This window comes from Crinia signifera, chromosome 2 (assembly GCF_055691185.1).
Source record: "Crinia signifera chromosome 2, ASM5569118v1, whole genome shotgun sequence".
In the NCBI taxonomy this organism is placed as follows: Eukaryota; Metazoa; Chordata; class Amphibia; order Anura; family Myobatrachidae; genus Crinia; species Crinia signifera.
In genome coordinates, this window is record NC_139218.1 from 171448950 (window position 1) to 171465743 (window position 16794).

General features: G+C 42.3%; 1 protein-coding gene across 1 annotated transcript in view; it reads left to right on the plus strand.

Annotated features, from left to right (window-relative positions):
• Positions 1 to 16794, plus strand: part of CACNA1S (calcium voltage-gated channel subunit alpha1 S) — a 761524-nt gene that overhangs the window by 511893 nt on the left and 232837 nt on the right. The gene's annotated exons all lie outside the window — the stretch shown is intronic.

Here is a 16794-nt window from a genome sequence, read left to right on the forward strand (position 1 = left end):
TCTGAGAAATAATAGTAATATCTTGATTTGAAGTTGGGATAATTAGATCGAATTGTATACACTGCTACTATTTGTTTTGTGTGTAGATTTTTCATGTTTTTTTTGCTGTGTATATACCTTAAATGATAAGTTTGTATGTGGCGCTCTGATTTTATATATTTCCTGCCTTCCTCTGAACCTGATGTCGACAAAGAAAAAACCTGCGGCGAGATGGGGTTAATCCTCCTTTGCGCAGTAGAAAATGTTTTAAAATAGCGTTTTCTCGACAATCTGTTTTTAAACACGATATAAGCTTTCTGAAATGGATATGTGAAGGGTCAATAGCTACCATTAGAAATATATAAGGTTACAAGACAAATGTTTGGTGCTATGATATAGCGGGTATTGGAAATATACTGTACCTTTTAGGGAACCCCAAATGGGATGAACATGTATTCAGAATAAGTAGTGCTATAAAGGTGACCACCTCCACCTGAGCCTTGATAAAGATCGAAACGTGTTGGCCAGCAGGTGGACGTGGTCACCAACTTTGTTTTTACAATACGGAGCAGCCCTAAGGCTACCCACGCCACAACGTATGCTTGCCCACTATCCCCACGCCAAAGGAACCTTGTGAGGTGGACGTTTATTTGTGCACTGGAAGCCAGTTCCATGGCTGCAGCGACAAGGAGACTACCACCACGTGGTACAGCTGTGACAGATTGTATGCAGCACCTAAGCGGAGGATTCAGAGATGGGAGTAGAGGTATTTCATAAAATTCACTTATCCCTGCCCCGCTCTCTTACTGTAAAGTGTCTGTTCGAGCATATAGACTGATGTTGGGATTATTAGTCAGTGCTGACTCTGTGAAGTGTTGGGAGTGAAAAACTGACTGAAGTAGGTGTCGGGGTTCAGAGACCAACTCGGGGTCTGAACCTATCTACCTTCGATCATCAGTCAGAGATTTCCCCTTCAATCGATTGGAGATCAGAAATAAGAGACACAACACTTGGTAGTAGTTATATGTCCCCAGTCATTCTGATCTGAGGATGGCTTAGATTACAGGCTTTATTTATACAGAAATATACGTGTGAATTAACAGTTTTCGTGCGTCATAAGCTTATCTCTAGGAAACATAATTCCCGTTCACATCATTAATAAATGAATACATTTTATACATAATAAACATATGTTATTGTTCATTTTCCTGGTGCGTAAGGATAGTTTCCTCCTAGAAGTTAGGCCATTTCCATATGTGTTGGGAATGTCTGGCTTCATACATCCTGCTCCATTGTTCTTAAAGGTAGACCACAAGCATGTTTTCTGAGAACATCCTGTGCAGGAAACCTTTCATTGTCCTTGTAGCAAGATTCCTAAATATATTTTTCTGGAAATATTCTGTTCAGGAATTTCAATGAGAAATCTTAAGCATATATTATAGACATTTATAAAGATTAGTAAAAGCTATCAATATACTTGTAATCGCATTTTAATCAATCATAATGATATATCATAACTATGTCATTTCCCCTCTTTTGATTAAAATCTCACCACTTATCTTCTCTACCTAACAGAAATAATGATACCCGTCAACCAGTTTATAGTGATTACATTTTGTACCAGGTGCTATCATAGGGACCGCTCAAGGCAAGCGAACTTTGGCATTCGTCACATCTGGATGATTGGTCTCACCTTTTCTACAACAAAGCGTTGTCTCTTGCTTCTCTACGCTTATTTATCTCCCTTCTGAAGCTATATGACAAATAACAATTCCATATCAACATTAAAGCCAATACTATGACTACGACAAGTAGGGGATGTAGTACTGTTCTCATTATACCTGTAGTGGTGGGAGATTTACCCGTGAATATGTCCCACCAATTATGATTTAAGCCATCCCTTAGTTCACTTGCCATGTGAACAAGTTCATCCATCTGTAATACTGTTACCATCCTAGCATGATTAGTGGCATAATTTACTTCTTTTAAATGTTCTTCTAATTTTCTTGTTTTGTTTATTGCATTTATCAGAGGTTGTAAGTTGAATGATATATTATTGGACAAATGGTATGAGATGCCCTGCAGGTTAATCTGCACTTCTGTATCTGGAAGAAATATAAATGTTTTGGTTTTTCCAAACTAAGCTAGATATGTTATATAGGCATCCTGAAAAAGGGATATTCTGCCTCAATTGAGACATATCTTCCCTATTATTGCTTACCATACAGATAACTTGGGAGCTTATTTCTATAAACATGTCTTGTTCTGGGTCATGTAAGTTCCAACTGCAAGCACTGGTGGGATGTTGCAAAATACATGGTTCAAACAATGGGGTGTGTTGGTTACAAACAAATCCCTTATTAGTTCGGGCACAAGTGGCTATATCATGTGTAGCTCTATTCCCTAGTTCTATGTGTGTTCCCTTTGTAACAGGGGTCCATAACTGTGTTCCTGTAGAAGGGGTATACAAGGCTACTGGTAATGTCAAATACTTGCATATTATCTTCTTGTCTGTTATTTTATACGCTTGTGCCACTCCTGCACATTCGTGGGCAGTGCATTTCATTGATATTTCAGTTGCATCTAGCCAAGTGTCACTGGGAACTTGCAAGATTTTCTCATAAAATCCATATCCCTTATTCACAAAGTTGGTCTGGGTAATGTCCTTTTGTAATTTCTGTGCCATTACTTCCATATTACATAGTGTCCAGTTAAATACCCGTGTAATATTCTTATCTATCAAATATTGTTGGTATTGTGTTCTGTTAAAAAATATGCAAAAGGGAGTCTGTTACTCGTAAATGCTGCGATATTGGTTCATATACTGTGGGCATCCATTCTGCCTGCATGTGTACAATAGAGTCGAGCTGATGCCCTGCGCTACTCATTTTGTTAGTCAATGTTTCTATATCTATTGAATTTAATACCCCCATTCCATTGCCTGTTACTCCCAGTAAGGTATCATACCATTCTCGTTTTCTTCTAAAGTTACAGTCTGGGTCCTTTGGGAAAGTAAAATTAAATACATATCGTATGGTTTGTTTCCTTATCCCCATATATGTACATGTTGAGGGTATTGGTTTCAAAGTATCATTCCTAATTGTCGGTGTATTACTTAAAAAGTGTATACCTTCTACCCACATAGTTCTATTACTAATTTCAGTAGCATTTGTGCAGAGCAGAGTTTGTTCAGCTTGTAAGAGAAAAGTTGTTTTTATAGTGTAATTACAATTCTTTAAAACCCCCTTTGCCCATTCTTTTAGTGTTTCCCACTCTGTCAGAGGTTTACAGTAATCAGTTTTTACCATGCAACATTTAACTGCGGTCTTACTTTCATATGTAAGAGTGGTGTTCCTATTTTTGAATTGAAAAAACGAGAGGGTGTTCTTACCAGGCATTCGAAGGCCTTTATACCATGTTCCCTCACTAATAGTTATATTGATTATATTGCATGGTTGATGGGGAGGGCAAATAAATCCATCTTGTACCCTGGTTTTTGTACTGTTTGCCCAACTCCATCTCATTTTTCCATCATTGCTAGTATTTAGTCTCTGCAATATCTGTGCTGGCGTCCAAGCCTGTATGACTAACATGCACCCCATCATCGTTAAAAGGATATATAATGTCATTTTGCTATTCAACGGTCACCGTCAGCTTTTTACAATGTGAAGCGTGTATCCAGGAATCTCTGCCTTGTACTTTAACTGCCGTAGGCGTGGTTAGTAACACCTGATAGGGTCCGTCATATCTTGGATCAAAGGTTTTCCTTACATGTCTCTTTAGATAGACCCAATCTCCTGGTAGTAATTTATGTGTGGCAGATTCTGCTTCTGGATCTGGAATGGAAGATAACACTTGACGATGGAGGTTAGTCAATGTTTTACAAATCTGTTGCACATAACCTGTCAAGTCCCCATTATATTGTAATTACTGGGGAAAATAACATTCTGTCCTGAGTGCACTACCAAACATTATTTCAAAAGGAGTTAGTTTGTGTGATTTCAAGGGGGTGGTTCTGATATTAAACAAGATTATGGGTAGACATTCTAAACAAAATATATTTTGTTTCTGCCATCATGTTCTGTAGTTCTAGCTTAATATCTCTAATGCTACTATTTCTGTTTCCTGTGCTGACATACTAGAAGGTAGAGATTCTGATTCCACTAGGTCATGTTCTGTAGTGACTGCATAATCTGTGTTTGGAGATCTATCTTCATCTTATCTGAATCCATCCACATATAATGTCATATCTGCATTGAGTAGGGTCTTCCGAGACATTCTGTAGGGGGAGAGTTTCAATGTTCATTAGTTAAAAGCAGTCATGAGAAATTTTGAGCAGCCATTTCTTTCTCTTTATCTGGTTCCTTATGTTCCTGCTTCTGTCCATTTTTATCCTCTGATGATTCATTACTTTTATCTTGATTTTCCTTGTCTCTCCCCTCTTTTGAATCATCAATAGGAAGAGTACTGTGCATCTAGTGATGGTTACATGTGATGCGCTCAATAAGGCTATTTCATATTTTGTTAATCTTGCTGCTGAGAGATGCTTTGTTCTTGCCTGGCTTAGTATTTCAATGACTGCATGTGGTACTTGGATATGTAGTTCATGATTTAGTACTATATCTGCCACTTTTTCCTTCAGGATGGCTGCTGCGGCCACTGCTCTGACACAGGATGGTGCTCCCCTGATGATGGAGTCCAATTGTGCTGAGTAGTATGCTACTGGTCTCTGCTTGGATCCATGTTTCTGTGTGAGCACCCCCAAAGCGTGTCCTTGTTCTTCATGACAGAAAAGATTGAAGGGCTTACTGTAGTTTGGCAATCCTAAAGCTGGGGCTGTTGATATTGCATGTTTAAGGATTCTTACTGCTTCCTCAATGGATTCTTGCTTCTTCACTTCATCTGTTGGTGCTTCTTTCTTTATCAATTCATATAACGGTTGCATCAACATGGAGGCTGATGGTATCCATTCTCTGCAGTATCCTATGAGTCCCAGAAATGTTCTTATTTCTTTGGCAGTTTTGGGTACTTTTGTATTGACAATTGCTTCTGTTCTATCTTTTGTAAGGTGCCTTGTACCTTTTGATATGCAATGGCCTAGAAATACCACTTTCTTCTGTACCAATTGCAGTTTATCTTTTGACACTCTGCAGTCTTGTTGTGCTAAGAAGCAGAGTAATGAAAAGGCTTCTGTCTTACAGATTTCTTCAGTTTCTGTGGCTCCTGTGACTGAGCTTCTGTCAAAGGATATTGTCTGATAGAGATAGGTACTGTTCCTGGCTTCAGCTGTAACTGTACGGGATCCACTCATAAAGTTCCTACATCATCTTTTCCTTTGGACCATACCTTTACTTGGTACATGCTCTAGCCATTTAGGTAATTGTATTTTAATCTTGTTATCTTCCTGCGCCTCCATCAGGTATTTAGCTGCCGCTAATTCCTGTTGAACTTGCTGAGGTAACTTGCTGGAAAACTTGACACCACTTGGGGTGTACTGTATTCTTGCTTGGACTAGCTTCAGAACATCTGCTCCCAACAAGTTGATTGGACAGGTGGTGGAGACTAGGAATTGGACTGGCACTGGAGTATAGTCTTATTCAACTTGAAGATATAACTGTTTACTTTCTTATAGCTGCACTGATGTTCCTTCAAGTCCTGTGGCTTTTAACATTGTATCTGTTAATAAATCTTCAGGAACCTCCCTTTTCTGTAGTACCGTGCGGCTGGCTCCCGTATCGATTAGGCATTGAAATTTCTGACCTGTAGGTAATGTAAGGGTCACCATGCCTTTATCTTCTGATTGATTGTTATGTTCAGTATCTACTGGGAGGTATCGGGGAGTGCCTGTTTTTCATGCTGATCCTTGATCCTGGTCTTTCTTTGCCATCCAGGCCTTGTATTTCTGACAACCTCTCTTCATATGTCCACCTTGTTTACAAAAGAAACATTGTCCCTTTTTTTTCATTTCCTCAACATTCTGGTTTCCTTTAAACTGGTTCTTGCCTTTAGCTGTGTCTTTTTGTTTCCAGTTTCCTCCTTCTTGGACAACATGTATTGTAATCTTGGGTACTGCTCCTTTTTCCTTCTGTTTTTGGACTTTCTCATTCTCTCTGTCTTCTATTCCTTCAAGGACTTGCACTATGGCATCAATAGTCATTGATGGTGCTTCAGGTCTTGTGTAGAGTAGTTGAGTTCTCAAGGATTCCGTTAGGCCATTCATAAATTTGGTTTTCAGCAGTCTCTTGTGTTGAGGATTGTCTTCCTGGAAACCTTCATCTTCATGTCTTTGTACTACTTTATCATAGTATGTTCTTACTGTGTCAGACTTTTCTTGTCTTAAATCTGGTGCTGCTGGTGCCTTCATCTTCTGTTCATGACACCATCTCTGAAGTCTTGCCATATATAGAAGGCCACTTTCAACTGTTTTTCTTTCATGCAGTCCTGGAGCGGCTACAATGGCCTCACATCCTTCAGCTGCTGGACCGGCTGCTTTAGTGGATATGTCATGAGTTGCTCCTGTCCCTAGAATTGCTGTACAGAACTGATCCAGATCCACCCATGATGGGGACCAAAGTGCATGTGTTTTTTTCATGTAGGACCAAAAGGCGGCTGGATTTTTCCTCGGATGTGGAGCCTTGGTCATAATTTCATGCATGTCTGAGGCATACCATGGTCGATGCTGCTGACTGCCTATAATAAATTCAGGCTGGTCTCCTCCTGCGACATATGCTGGATTTCTTGTTCTTTGTACCTGAACAGGGAGAATGTGTGTTCCTGGGCTGTCTAGTGAGAAATGAACAAGTTTTTCACAATTCTGACAGTCACATGGATATCCTGAACCTCTCTGACAGGCTTGATATCTTCTGGACACTCTTTGTCCCACTGTTAATTGATCACTTGGACTTAATAGGGGTCCTATATTTCTGTTCCAATGATCTGCTATCCTTCCTAATAGGTGTGATCTGGGAATTGTTGCTGGGGCGTCCACCTGTGGGTTACAAGGTGGTTGTGCAGGTTCCACCCAGTTTCCACAATTAGGACATTTCTCATTTCCCCCTGGGACACAAAAATCACATGTCGGACATTTTATTTCTGGAATGTCACTTATTTCTGTTAAATCTGTTCCTCCTGGTCCAACTGACCATTTCATTCCATCTCTTCTTAATATTAATGAGGGTGTTATTTTTGGAGTAGCTTGTGTATCTATACTGGGTATTTGAGGTGGTTTCTGGACTGGTGGAGCAGTTGAATTATGTATTGTATTCTGTGTGGGATCATAGGGTGGCGGCATATGTGGATTCAGTGGTGGCCTGGTTTGGGTGATACTCATATTTGAGAAATCCTCATTCATGCGCTTCTCTTTGATTGGTATTCCCTGGCTGCCACTGTCCACATAGTGACTACGTCACCACACTTGTTCTTTACTATCCATAATTTATTACAGGCTACAAATTTTTCCCAGTCTTTTAATGTTAATGTCCCTTCTGACGGGAATCTGGCTCTTCTAAACTCTTCCTGTATGCCTTTAAAGGGCCTTGGGTCCTTCCCTCTGTCGAACTATATCTATGGGTTTGTCTGGGTTAGACATTTCTGTAGACTGTGCCCCCATTGCTGGAGTAACTGTATGCTCAGTCCCTTTAATTTCTTTATACATTTTTGTAGACTGTGCCCCCATTGCTGGAGTAACTGTATGCTCAGCCTCTTTAATTTCTTTAAACATCTTTGTAGACTGTGCCCCCATTGCTGGAGTAACTGTATGCTCAGTCTCTTTAATTTCTTTAAACATCTTTGTAGACTGAGCCCCCATTACTGGAGTACCTGTATGCTCAGCCTCTTTAATTTCTTTATGATATAGTTCGGGGTTCTGTATGGGGTTTCTTTAGTTGTAGGGAAGGACCCCTAAACAGCTTATTGCTGCTTCTGTTTTACAGCCTATAGATTCCGTCAGTTTACTGTTTGGACAAATAACTGGCTGTTCTAACCTGTCCCTATAGTTTTGTGTGTGTGGAAATTCAACAAGTAATCTTCCCCAACTCAAATCTAAAATGTCAGCTAAATAATTAGTGTTGTATAAGTGAGTCCCAAATATTATAGTTACACTTTTCCATGGATCTGGATGTGATCCTAGATATATCCCCACTCTTGCCTCTCTAGGCAACAATCCCACTACTGTGGTATTTTATCTCTATTAATCTGCAAAACTATACATCCTGTACATTCAGAACAATAATAATCAGACCAGCGTTCCACCATTTATCAAATTGTCAATACCCTTAACTCCCTTTCTGAGATAGCAACATACAGATAATAGAAAACACAACAATAAAAATGTACACAATACAATTATGACAACTTCATGATCTGAATTCATACTATATTTTTAGAAATAAGCGATTTGTATACAGGTCTTTGCAAAGCAGACTGACCTCAAAAGACCTGGTATAGGAGCCTACGTGAGATTTTCACTATAGTATATTTGTATGACAGAACATCATTAAATTAACTATATCTGCACAGTTATATAAGTGCTGTGTAAGTACAGAATATGGAGAGTACAGCAGTAAAGGCATGCACAGTGGTCAACAAGTAGAAGTTCTGTTAGAAGTACAGTATGTATTTATAAGAAAACCAAAGCTTTATGCACAAGTGTGATCACTGGAGTACCATGACACACAGAGGATGATCATGTTTGATTATCACACATTTTACTAGAGAATCATGCAATCAATGTCAATTTAGCAGGAATTGAAAAAAATTATATCTGTGCGATGATTTTTTAAGTCTACCTGTGTAATAATATTCTGCTAGACTGCTAATACTTTAGCACTACCAACAACAAAATCATATATTGTATAACAATATTCTGCTAGGCTGACAGTACATTAGCACAACAAAATCATATATTGCATAATAATATTCTGCTAGGCTGCCAGTATATTAGCACTAAACAATATCATATATAGGAGGGGATTGTGTCCTGAATACACACTGTAATTGTTACTTCCCTTCAACAAATTTATCAATACTTTATATGCTTATTAGTATGACAACCCAATACTGATATACTGTCAGTTTCATATATATATAGATATAGACACACACACATACATATATACATATATATATATATATATATATATATATATACATCCATACATACACACACATCTTTACATGCAAATATCTGTTTAACTGTATCAATATATGACATTGAGTCCCTTTTTATGCTGTATTATCTACCATACATGTATATCTAGAACATCCCCCCTCTCAACACTGTTTTCATTAGCTATCCCTCTTAATATTTAATCTAATTTACTTAATCACATAACATTCTTATACACAACATATATATATATATATCAATTTAACCAATAATTTCTTCTGACTGATACCGGGTTACTTGGGATACCCTTTTATCCCCAACAGAGTGAACCCCCAATCATACAAGGAATAACTGAAAAGAGTAACAGAGTAGAAATCTAAACTCCATGTTACTCACCGTACGGATTTGAATTCAGTCTTTCCTTGAATGGACCTGGAGTTGTTGTGTCACTCTCGGAGATGTTATGGTATCCCGGACGAGCCCCCAGAAATGTCGGGGTTCAGAGACCAACTCGGGGTCTGAACCTATCTACCTTCGATCATCAGTCAGAGATTTCCCCTTCAATCGATTGGAGATCAGAAATAAGAGACACAACACTTGGTAGTAGTTATATGTCCCCAGTCATTCTGATCTGAGGATGGCTTAGATTACAGGCTTTATTTATACAGAAATATACGTGTGAATTAACAGTTTTCGTGCGTCATAAGCTTATCTCTAGGAAACATAATTCCCGTTCACATCATTAATAAATGAATACATTTTATACATAATAAACATATGTTATTGTTCATTTTCCTGGTGCGTAAGGATAGTTTCCTCCTAGAAGTTAGGCCATTTCCATATGTGTTGGGAATGTCTGGCTTCATACATCCTGCTCCATTGTTCTTAAAGGTAGACCACAAGCATGTTTTCTGAGAACATCCTGTGCAGGAAACCTTTCATTGTCCTTGTAGCAAGATTCCTAAATATATTTTTCTGGAAATATTCTGTTCAGGAATTTCAATGAGAAATCTTAAGCATATATTATAGACATTTATAAAGATTAGCAAAAGCTATCAATATACTTGTAATCGCATTTTAATCAATCATAATGATATATCATAACTATGTCATAGGTCGAATAAGTTGTGCAAGTTATAAAAATGTGTACACATATCTCAACACTTAGCTTAAACATATATTTACCACTTCAGTAGTTCATAAAACAGGCAGGGCACAGCGCCCTGCAAAACCGGCTTAGTGGGAACACTAGGCAGTATCCCTCTTGATGAGTAGAGGAATCAGTCCACTGAGAGAGGCAGACAAAGGATCTTAGAGTAAGGAGTTTGGAAGCATGAAGACATTGTTAACTGTCAAGTGGGATCTTGAAATTACCCATTTCAGAGGATAGGATGTGAGGGAGCCAGGCAGATAAATGTTACAAGAATAGCTTGTGTTGCCCAGGGTAAAGATAGATGTAAGGATTCTGGGAGTATCCCCGGTACCCTAACTCCGTTGCCTCTGACTGGAATCAACGGACGTGTGCGGTGCTAGGCTTCACCTGGGCCCGTCTCGGCTGAAGGGAGAATTAGGTCCGCCCCACTCCGCTAGAGGCAGGTCTTAGGAAATGACAACACGTCCGCCGAGGCCAGGAGAGAGCAAGGGGAAAAAGCTAACTAAATCCCTATACCGGGGAACTCCCAGAAGCCCAAAGAAGTAATAAGGCTGAGCAGGTGACACTGACTTGTAACAATGCAAGTGAGATGATATACAATGAAATGGCAACAATGCTAATGAGATGTTATATAATGAAATGGCAACAATGCTAATGAGATGTAATATAAGGAAATGACTATAATGCCCAGTGACACCGTGTGTCAAAACTGCGTAAGGAGAAAGACAGGTTAACCCCTGACTTATCTGAGAAGATGACGGAGTCCCAGACCACCACTTGCAGATCTCTTGGGCAGACAAGCTGAATCCCAGACACAGCAGGACCAAACCAGGCAGGGCAGGACCGGCGTGGAGCAATAGGAAGGCTCCCGACTGGAACCAGGACCAGGAACACACTCTGACATAGGCTGACAGAACGCTGACTGAGGCAGGACAGAGTAGACTACAACGTGAACTGAACAATGCAACTGAATACTATAACTGGCACTGGAGTGTGTGAGCAGAGAGTATTTATAGTGAGCACAATGTGGTGCTGATTACACATTGCCTACAGGTGCGCACTGCAGGCTAGAAGCCTAATTAAGACACACCTGAGTCCTGATGACACACCACTGAAAGTGAGCTGCAATGGCCCAGGCTGACCACTGGAGGCCACCAGCGAGTAAACACACACACAGGCTGGGATAAACCCAGGGAGCAGAATCCAGGGAAAACATGAAACTACACACAAAATATGTGAATCTGCGCATAACACAGATCCGCTGGAGGTGGATCCTAACAGTACCCCCCCCTTGAAGAGGGGTCAAGGGACCCCAATACCAGGTTCTCCACTACATGGAGAATACCAAACCCTGGCATGGGGGTATCAACAAACAAACAGGAACAAGCTGCGACTGCAGCTTGTAACAGTGCCCCCCTCTCAAAGGTGGCCTTCAGACACAACAAGACCAGACAAACAGATATGACAAACAGGACAAAGCAAAAGGTCAGTGCATATACTTCTTTTTCCTTCTCTTAGAATGTTTGGTACGAGAAGATGTCCCTGGTTTTAAACAGGCTTCTTCATAAACCATAGGGCCTGTATACAACGGATACCCATCAATCTCAGACGCAAATTCTGAGTCAGAATCTGAGAAAGCATCAAACCTGGATTCCCGCACTCTAGGTGGTAAAAATTCAGGAAGACCTCCGTAAGAGGGATACAAAAAGGCACACCCAGCGGAAATAGCTATGGGCTGGACCTTTTGCACTGACTGGCTCGAGTGCTTCACTGGGGTAGTGGCACCAGTAACCTCACATGAGAATCTTGAGGCTGTGACTTTAGGGACCCCCTTAGAGGTTATGGCCTTCAGCATCTCCTGTAGCTCCAAGACCAGTGAGAGCCCCCCTGAAACAGTGGCCTTAGGAACCTCGGCAGAGGAAGTGACTAACTGTGGCTGTGGGCCCCCACTTGGGGCTACCAACTGTGGCTGTGGGCCCCCACTTGGGGCTACCAACTGTGGCTGTGGGCCCCCACTTGGGGCTACCAACTGTGGCTGTGGGCCCCCACTTGGGGCTACCAACTGTGGCTGTGGGCCCCCAGTTGGGGCTACCAACTGTGGCTGTGGGCCCCCACTTGGGGCTACCAACTGAGGCTGTGGGCCCCCACTTGGGGCTACCAACTGAGGCTGTGGGTCCCCACTTGGGGCTACAAACTAAGGCTGTGGGCCCCCACTTGGGGCTACAAACTGAGGCTGTGGGCCCCCACTTGGGGCTACAAACTGTGACTGTGGGCCCCCACTTGGGGCTACAAAACTGAGGCTTCGGGCCCCCACTTGGGGCTGCGGCCCCTGGGCCCCCACTCGGGGCTGCGGCCTCCGGGCCCCCACTCGGGGCTGCGGCCTCCGGGCCCCCACTCGGGGTTGCGGCCTCGACACAGGCCTGAACCCCCTCTGGGGCGACACCGGCCTGAACCCCCTCTGGGGCGACACCGGCCTGAGCCCCTTCTGGGGCGACACCGGCTTGAACCCCTTCTGGGGCGACACCGGCTTGAACCCCTTCTGGGGCGACACCGGCTTGAACCCCACTCGGGGCTTCGGCCCTTGGGCCCCCAGCATCTGACCGGCTCGGCGGTCCCCCGGCGTCTGATTTGCTCGGCGGGCCCCCGGCGTCAGACCGGCTCGGCGGGCCCCCGGCGTCAGACCGGCTCGGCGGGCCCCCGGCATCTGAGTCAATCACCTGGGCTTTCCCCTTAAGGGTTTGCAACTCTGGCTTAATGTTAGCAGAAATACCATCATGCGGGGAGCACCTCCTCTGCTGATTCTTAAACTCAAAATGAGGTCTCCCAGCACTTAGACCAACGGTATTAAACAGAGTGCTTTTACTGGGAGACGCAGAGCGCTCCTCTGCCACAGTGAAGACAGGCATAGATCTGACAACCTGCCCTGACTTGGCCAGAGGAGACACCCTATCGCCACCACCAGGCCTGCACAATCCGCAAGCCTGGAGATAGTGGCCTGAATCTCCACAGTACAAGCATAAATTCAGGTCTCTACGCCGCTGACGCTCCTCCAGCGAAAGCTTTGGCCGTAGAACACTTTTATGCTTCTCCTGAACCTCCGGGTTTATGGACTCGCTGCCTAATAACTCCTTAGACAGGGTCTCATTAGGGGCTGAATTAACCCCAGTGACCTCGGGAAGGATCAGAAATATTTCAGTGAGGAGTTTTTGCAGCTGCAGTAGGGACTGCTGCAAAATCTCCAACCGCCCAGATTTAAAGATATTGAACGCCAGATTTAGGGCCGCTAATGACTCTTGCATGGCCTGCATGATATGGTCGTGCAAGGTTACAGTGAAAAAGACTAACACAACAACTGAGACAAGGAAAAAATACTGTGACAAGACAAGACTGTGACAAGGCAAGACAAACTGCTGGACTGAGAGGGCAGAACTCAGCTCCAGAGTTTATCTGTTATGGCCAGTTATAATGTAAGGATTCTGGGAGTATCCCCGGTACCCTAACTCCGTTGCCTCTGACTGGAATCAACGGACGTGTGCGGTGCTAGGCTTCACCTGGGCCCGTCTCGGCTGAAGGGCGAATTAGGTCCGCCCCACTCCGCTACAGACAGGTTTTAGGAAATGACAACACGTCCGCCGAGGCCAGGAGAGAGCAAGGGGAAAAAGCTAACTAAATCCCTATACCGGGGAACTCCCAGAAGCCCAAAGAAGTAATAAGGCTGAGCAGGTGACACTGACTGGTAACAATACAAGTGAGATGATATACAATGAAATGGCAACAATGCTAATGAGATGTTATATAATGAAATGGCAACAATGCTAATGAGATGTAATATAAGGAAATGACTATAATGCCCAGTGACACCGTGTGTCAAAACTGCATAAGGAGAAAGACAGGGTAACCCCTGACTTATCTGAGAAGATGACGGAGTCCCAGACCACCACTTGCAGATCTCTTGGGCAGACAAGCTGAATCCCAGACACAGCAGGACCAAACCAGGCAGGGCAGGACCGGCGTGGAGCAATAGGAAGGCTCCCGACTGGAACCAGGACCAGGAACACACTCTGACATAGGCTGACAGAACGCTGACTGAGGCAGGACAGAGTAGACTACAACGTGAACTGAACAATGCAACTGAATACTATAACTGGTACTGGAGTGTGTGAGCAGAGAGTATTTATAGTGAGCACAATGTGGTGCTGATTACACATTGCCTACAGGTGCGCACTGCATGCTAGAAGCCTAATTAAGACACACCTGAGTCCTGATGACACACCACTGAAAGTGAGCTGCAATGGCCCAGGCTGACCACTGGAGGCCACCAGCGAGTAAACACACACACAGGCTGGGATAAACCCAGGCAGCAGAATCCAGGGGAAACATGAAACTACACACAGAATATGTGAATCTGCGCATAACACAGATCCGCTGGAGGCGGATCCTAACAATAGATCTGTAACAGAGAGAAAGAAGCAGGGCATAAAGTGGTCATGCAGAGGTGGGGGAACTCAATTCACTATGCCGCCTAATTACACCACCTCCGCTCCTCCCATTAGGCAGAGAAAGGTCCAATTGTAGGGTTTTTGCAAACTAGAATGCTTTTATGTGAGAATTACTGTACAGGGTCAATGTGGAGGTTAAAATTTTCCACCTCACCGTTTGAGGTGGTGGAACTCAGTTCCACCCCGTTCCCCCTCACTTTAACCCCTGGAAAGGAGTAATAATTCTTATAGAGTGTAGTTCAAATGATTTGTAAATGTGATTGATGGAATCTATGATAGAACTACTGGATGTATGTGAAATTGTGTAAGTACTATACCAACTCCATTTCCTTTACTGTTACCAGGCCTGGAGGGCGGTGTGAAGACCACCGTTTGACAGTGCTGCATGATAGGCCATGTCTGATTGTGTGAGTCATGTTTCTGTTACAGCCAGCAGATTGAGGTTGTTAGAGAAGTTTGAGGTTGTAAGAGATGAATTTAGGTCATGGATGGATGCAAACAACTTGCATTCCATAAGAAACATTAAGTGTTTTTAAGGTTGATGGGAGACATGTGATATTTATGAGGTTAGCTGGATTTATATATTACTGCAAGGCAGGGGCCTTGATTTGGTAATATGCCCCCAGCTTATAAAAGAAGGATAGATAAATATACTTGTAGGAGGTTTGAAAATGCTTTTTTTTTTATGTTCACAGATTGTGAATGTTAATGTCAATGTATAAAGATAAGTTATAAGCTCATTAGTCTTAATAAGAGGGGAGTAGATAATTGAGGTGGCAATATGTAAAGATGAATGAGTTGCAGGGAGATGTAATAACCATGGAGAAAATACCATGGAGTGATATGAAATAAGCAATTTGTGGTACATGGTGTGTTTGATATTGAACTTAAGTTATTTAGTTTAATTTTAGTTTTAATTTCATACAAATGTACTGAAATTGTGCCAAATATTCCCCTTCAACATGTAATGGACTTTTTTTACTTAGCTTTATAGAAAAAAATGCTAGGTACCTAAATTTACACTAATTGTAAGACTAAACAATCAATATAAGGCACACAACGAAGAAAAGTTAAGTAAAAAATACACAATGCAGACTGAACAGACATGAGACAGGTCCAATATAAGTGACCTTTTCCATGCATCATTATGAATCATCTGCAAATTTCATAAAAATTATTTTGCAGCAAAAATTAATCATAAGTACCTAGTAAACTATTTTTGAATAAAGTGCCTGATTCTGAATTTGGAATATATCAAGAAAGAGCAAAAGGGGTGCAAGTACATAGGGGGTACATTGGGGGTTCAGAACCAATCGCTGAGCCCTACGATCAGGTAATCACCCCCCAACATCCTGCCCTGTTCAAGCCTGCAAATTGCTGTGCAAGGCTTGCAAATGGCAAAAATTATGCTGATCGGCGTTGAGCAGCAAATCATTATGCAAGTTGCTCACCATTGAGTGATATTTCCAGTGTGTGTATTCTGTGAATAGCCCAGGATTTACTCGGTGGCTGGGAACTTGCGCAAAGCACTCCTGGGACCGCTGGAGACGCCGGAGACGGTGCTGGTGGCCTGCTGTGGACGCCAGAGGACTCCATGGACGCCGTGGGACCATCGGGGACCCACCAGGGGCAGGTAAGTATGACAAAAAAAAAAAATATTCCAAAAACCGGAATATTCCCTTATCCGGAATGCTCGTGGTCCCGAGCATTTCGGATAAGGGATACTCAACCTGTATTTCATCAAAGGATGGCCTCACGCATGCATACTACGAGCCATTCACGTGCACAGTCATTCAATTATCGCCTGGCCTGAGAATTCAAAGCCATGCAATCATGTCTATATAACCTCAAAAGTAACTAGGTTTACTCAAACCCATTTAGGTATTAATTAATTTCTTTTAATTGGAATATATTCGCTTAGTCTTGCTTTTTGGCAAAATTTGTAGTGATCAGCAGAGCAATAAACGATTATGTTTACATGTCAGAACAAATGATAGGCCAAGGCATAAGACTTCAGATTCATCATCAGTATGTTGGTAACTAGAAAGATTAAATCA